This window comes from Triticum aestivum, chromosome 4B (genome assembly GCF_018294505.1).
Source record: "Triticum aestivum cultivar Chinese Spring chromosome 4B, IWGSC CS RefSeq v2.1, whole genome shotgun sequence".
NCBI classification, from domain to species: Eukaryota; Viridiplantae; Streptophyta; class Magnoliopsida; order Poales; family Poaceae; genus Triticum; species Triticum aestivum.
The window spans coordinates 450306582-450313305 of record NC_057804.1 but is presented as its reverse complement, the minus strand read 5'-3'; positions in this window follow the sequence as shown (position 1 = coordinate 450313305).

Here is a 6724-nt window from a genome sequence, read left to right as displayed (position 1 = left end):
CATTGATAGGAGGCGACAAAGCAGACCACCCTCACAGCCCTCCTCCGCACTTGCACGGGATGTACCATCAACTCATACCGAGAATAGTCTAAATCTTGCCCACGCTCATTCTCGATGATCATGTTATGCATGATCACACAAGCGTTCATGATGTACTAACGGATCTTTTGATTCCAAAATTTAGCCGGTCCTCCCACACTAGCAAATTGGGCTTACAAAATCCCAAAAGCTCTCTCCACATCTTTCCTAGCCGTCGCTTGAGCATTGTAGAAATCAAGATTTTTCTTACCCTACAGTGCCTTTAACAGCTTCACGAATGTTTGCCACCTTGGGTAGATGCCATCCGCAAGATAGTAGCCATAGTTGTATGTATGGCCATTTGCTACAAACTCCACTTGTGGAGTTTCACCATTTGCAATCCTATTCATGAGTGGTGACCGTTGAAGAACATTGATGTCATTGCAAGATCATGCATTCCGAAGAAAGCATGCCAAATCCAAGTCTCATGATCGGCCACCGCTTCAAGGATTATAGTGGAACCCTTTTTCTGGTAGTGGAATTGTCCTTGCCATGCCGTAGGATAGTTCTTCCAGCTCCAATGCATGCAATCTATTGAGCCAAGCATACCTGGAACCCGCGAGCTTTGTTGACCTCCAAGCCTTGCGGTGTCTTTAGCATTGTGAGCTCTCAAATATTCCGAACCAAACACTTGCACAATTCCAACTATGAAGCGCTTGACACACATGATCACTTGACTCTCACCCATGGCCAAGTGGTCATCAACTAGATCCGCCGGAATACCGTATGCCAACATACACAAAGCGGCGATCACCTTTTGGAAGGTGCTATGCCCGAGTTCTCTGGCGGCATTCCCCCTTTGCTGAAAAAACCAATCATGGTTCGCCAGTTTCTCCGCAATGTGTTTGAACAACTCGATGTTCATCCTAAACGGTGCCGAAAGTAGGACTCGGGGAATGTGGGATTCTTCACAAAATAGGTCCTCACTAATCTGTTGTGGGCATCGATCCTTTCCCTCCATAATTTCTGACAACCGAAAACCGAACCACCGTGCGTCGACTTTTTTATTAACATGCATAGCTAGGATCATTGCAGCGTCCTCCTCCTCTTGAAGATCAAATTATTCATCGGAAGAATCGTAGGATGAACTCATCTAAAAACTTGAATTTAAACTAATTTAAAACTACCAACAACATGCACCAAATTCATCTACAAATATAAAGTTAGAAGCAATATATACCTTGCAAATGTTTTGTCAAACACCTTGTGGGCGTCGAGCTGCAAACGACCATCGGGCGCTGTTCGTCAAAGGAATGGTGCGCTCAAGGGGCGGCAACGAGGAGATAAGGTGGAGGAAGCAGCGGAGGCCACCGGGAGAAGCAGGGGAAGCGGCGACGCGCTGGGGATAGGCGGGGGAAGCGCAGACGTGTCGTCGGAGCGAATGGGGGAAGGTGCAGGCGGAGGCGTCAGTGCCTGGAGGTTTCAGTCCGGCGGTTGGTGAGATTCGCGCGCACGATTTGCTTGTCCCGCGCGCGCGATCGGGCAAACCAAATACCCAGCGCGATGTCGCCTTTTTACCACGCATGGGATTATAGCGCTGCTGTTGGAGCACTATTTTTAACAGCGCATGTTATATAGCTGTTTTTCCAGTGCGTTGCTTATTTAGCGCATCTGTTGGAGATGCTCTTAGGATCAAACATCGGATGGACGGGATGGCTGCATGTGATGACCCAGAAGTCCACGTCACGCACGAGCGGCTCAACTCGATCAAGGCGGTCCTATGGATGGGAGGCTGGATCACGAGCGGATTGGGACAGAAACTGGGCGGGCGAGCCGGGCACTAACGGGAGCCAATCCAGTGGCAATTGTCGGACCAATGGATTACGGAGTATCCAGGACTGGGCGACCGGGAGGTTCTACGAAGGTGCTGTGGTGAGCAAGGAGCGAAGGCGGTGACATGAGGGGCCCAAGAAGACCATTTGGGACGTTTCCCCGCCTGAGAAGAGCCTCCCAGGAAGCCATCCTAGGTGCCCCACGCGGGATGGGAGAAGGGGCTTTGCTCAAAAGTACAGAGGCAGGCTGTGCCTATAGACGAAGCATGGAGCGAAAATGATAAGGTTTGACTTTGGGCGGCCTACTGATCATATCCCGTCCTTTGGTGGTTATCAATAGTGTCACGGGATAGCCTGCATGAGCAGGCCACAGGGCTACATTGTAGCACGCTACGGTCGATAAAGGGTGCCCTCGTTGGACGGAGGTGAAGGGGCCAAGGGGGGATTCTATCCTCCATCGCCTCTCCCTCTCTCACCCCTTTGTATAAATAGAGGAATATCGGGGCGGCGCTGGAGGTCGATCTTTTGACCTTGTAACATACACATTGTAGCTCTCTACCATTGCAATACAAAACAAAGTATGAGTAGGGTATTACACCAAGAAGGTGGCCCGAACCTAGGTAGTTCCTTATGTTCATTTGCAGTTCATCCACCACATTTCATCCATGACTCAGGATTGCTGGACGTGTTCAGTCCTTGGCCGAACTCTCAAAGGGTTGTTGCTCACAACTCATATGTAGGTTCTTAGAAACCGACATTTGGCGCGCCATATAGGGGATTGAGACGTCTAGGTCCCGCACCAGCACCGTCCCCGTCGGCTGTTCTTCTCAGATCCTCAATCGCAATTTGAGTCATGGCGTCGAGATGCTCCGGGGCATCCATGGCCCTGATGAGCAGCTGGTAAGCACGTTCTTTGGCACGGCGTCGACATCAGGAGGCCACTGACGCTGCTTAGCACGCATCGCCCCTCAGCCTCCTCCTCCTCCTCCCTCGTCGGCGGAAGAGGTCCAACACCCTCTCCTGGATCATGAGGGGGACACGGGGCAGGACGGGGGAGGAGGAGACGCAGGTCACAGCATGGGCATCGATCATGACCAAGCTGTCGCTCCTCCATAGCAGGGGGTACGAACTCATGTTTCGGCTATTCTATCGGGAACCACGGCCCGTACCATCTACACTCCGATGACAACATTGATGGTGGTGCGCAAACTCCAGCAGTACCCACCACCGAAGGCCAAACGCGGTTCCTGGCTCGCACAGATCACATATCTAATTGACATCACTGGACAAGCACAACCACACCCGCAGACGCTGTCACGATAACACCGTGAACGGTCATGTGTCCCGAAGCATGTGCCGCCCCCTCAACATCCGCGAGACCGCGAGCCACGACAAGCCCGCCGAAGCCTGGGAGGGGTGATGACCCACAAGTATGGTGAAGTGTCATGTAGTCGATGTTCACATGACACCACTAAAGGAAGCAACAACATACATATCATCAAAATATCAAACAAATACCAAATTCACATGATTACTTATGACAAGACTTCTCCCATGTCCTCAAGAACAAAAGTAACTACTCACAAATCATATTCATGTTCAAGATCAGAGGGGTATTGAATATCATTAAGGATCGGAACATATAATCTTACACCAAATAAACCAACTAGCATCAACTACAAGATGTAATCAACACTACTAGCATCCCACGGGTACCAATCTGAGGGTTTTGAGACAAAGATTGAATATAAGAGATGAACTAGGGTTTGAGATGAGATGGTGATGGTGAAATGTTGATGAAGATTGGTCCTCCCACGATGAGAGGATCATTGATGATGAAGATGGCTTCGATTTCCCCCTCCCGAAGGGAAGTTTCTCTGGCGAAATCGCTTCACCGGAGAGCAAAAGTGATCCTGCCTAGGTTCTGCCTCGAGACGGCGGTGCTTCATCCCGAAACCTTCCTTCTGATTTTTTCTAGGTCAAATGGCACCATATAGGAGAAGATGGGCCACAGAGGCCTGCCAGGGGTGCCACAAGCTCGGGGGGCATGCCCTGGGGGTGGGGCGCGCCCCCAAGCTTATCGCTTCCTGGTGGGTCCCCTTCTGGTAATTCTTTGGCCAATATTTTTTATATATTCCAAAATAATTCTCCGTCAATTTTTAGCTCATTTGGAGTTGTGTAGAAAAGGTGCCTCCGATACACCCTTTTCCGGTCCAGAATTCCAGCTGCAGGCAATCTCCCTCTTCATGTGAAACTTTCAAAATAAGAGAGAAAAGACATACAATTGTATTATAAAGTGAAATAATAGTCCATAATGCAATAAATATGGATATGAAAACATGACACAAAATGGACATATCAAGGGGAGGTGTGCCAATCTGTGGCCTCCGCCCTGGGGAGGATAAGGATCAGCGATCCGCGGCCCGCCACCCGGTGGAGGACGCCCATGTCGCCATAGAGCGTTGGCAAGAGCAACATGACAGATTCATCCAAGAAATAGCGGAGGTAGGGTGCCCCGGGTGCTCGGGCTGTTCCAATAGGCACAGGATGCCAGGCGTTCACCCCCGAACTTTGCGAGGTGGTCTGGCCCCCGTCATTCAAGCCGGATTTGTCATCGTGGTATGACGGCTCGACCGACCCCGTCGAGTTCCTCCAAATCTATACCACAACGACGCCATGGTCAACTAGTTCCCTATGGCCCTCAAGGACTCGACACGTTCATGTCTCATGAACCTCCCACTGAACTCCATCATGACTTGGGACGAGTTGTGCGAGTAGTTCATCGCCAACTTCAAGGCAACCTGCGAGCGGCCTTCCACGATCGCCGACCTGAACGCCATCCATCAGAAGGAGGGCGAGACGCTACGAGGGTTCATCTAGCGTTTCAGCCAGGTCCGCAACAAGATTCCCCACATCAATGGCGACACGGAGGTTGTCGCAGCCTTCTGCAACGGGGTCATGGATCTCAAGATTTGCGGGAAGATGGCGGTCCACGACGTGCGCACAATGGCGTAGCTTTACGAGCTAGCAGACAAGTGCGCCAGGGTGGCCAAGCCCCAAAACCGCTCTTCGCAGACGACCGATCGAGAGGCCAAACCCTCCCGCGTCAAGGGCCAAAAGCGTGACTTGCCCAGGGTCTTCGCGGCGGAGCCTGAATGGAAGCAAGAGAAGAAGGAAGAGGTGTCTTCTGATGATTCGAGCTATGGTCCGTACCGTGCCTTGCACAGCTCGCGCACACATGACATGATCGAGTGCCATGAGATCAAAAAGATGGCGGAGGATCATCAAAAGGAGTGGCGTAGGCACAGGCCTGACGAAGGAAGAAAGGAGGAAGGTCGAGGGGGAGGGTGCGCTGGTCAGCGCGGAGGCCCGCGTGAGCCCTTCCGTTGAGGACGCCAGAAGGCAGGGGACGGCAAGACCAGGAATGGCCCGGACTCTGATAAAATAGAGGCGGAGACTTCTAGGATCCCAAAGTGGTGGCATGTATTCATCACGGGGCGCAGACCCCTCACTCAAACTAATGTTTCAAGCACCTTTCCTGGGAAGTTTGCGCTGCTCTTCCCGGAGGAAAAGCCGCCAAGCCATTGAAATGGTTTGGGGTCTCGGTGACATTTGACCTCGCGGATCACCCAATGAACGTGAAGATGGTGGGAATTGTACCAATCGTGGTATCTCCCACCATTCATAGGATCAAGGTCACAAAAACTCTCATCGATGGTGGAGTCAGGTTGAACGTCATCTCCCCGAAGATCTGCGACATGATGCAGATCACGTACGATCGCCTGATGCCTACCAAGACGTTCTCGGGTGTAACCTCCGGGAGCACGATTCCCATAAGGCAGGTGGCCCTTCCCGTCACATTCAGGATCAATAAGAACTATCGGACGGAAAGAATCATCTTCGACGTGGCCCACATTGGCCAGGAGTATAATGCCATCCTTGGTTACCATGCACTGGCCCAATTCATGGTCGTGACACATGATGCCTACAATTCCGTCAAGATGTCGGGCCTCGGAGGGGTGATCACAATCCAGGCGGACCAGGAAGACACTATTCAATGCATCTAGCATTTCTACAAAGCAGCGGCTTCCGCCTCCCCGGACGATCTAGATTAGCCCAGGATTTGTGAAGCCTCAACTCCCCGCTGACAGAAGTTAATGACAGAAGAGAAGGCCTCAACCAAGAGAGTGGTGCTCAATGAACGAACATGGACCTCTGTCCTTATAGGCGGGAGGCTCACCTACAAATAGGAAAGCACGCTCTTCCCCTTCCCCTGGGAAATGTCTGACATGTTCGCCTGGACAGCGTCAGATATGCCCGGAGTCCCCAGGGAGGTGATCGAGCACCACTTGGTGGTATGCCATGGCTGCAGCCCCATCAAATAGAAGATACAACGACAATCGCCAGAAAAGCAGGAATTGATCATCCAGCAGATAGAGAAGTTGAAGAAGGCCAAATTCATCCGAGAGGTGACACACCTGGAGTGGGTTGCCAACTTTGTGATTGTACCCAAGGCCAACTGTGATCTACGTCTATGCGTGGACTTTAAGGACATCAACAAGGCCTGTCTGAAGGATCCGTATCCCTTGCCAAGAATAGACCAAATCATTGCCTCAACGGTGGGATGTGATCTCCTTTGTTTCCTCGACGCCTTCTCAGGCTACCACCAGATCAAGATGGCCAAGGAGGATGAAGAAAAAATGGCTTTCGTCATACCTTGTGGGGTGTACTACTTCGTATACAAGCCATTCAGATTGGAAATGATGGGGCAACCTTCCAGAGGCTCATGTGCATCGCCCTTGGTCCCCAGATGAGCAGAAACCCGGAGGCATACGTCGACGGCATCATCGTCAAAACCCGCGAGCGGGACACGC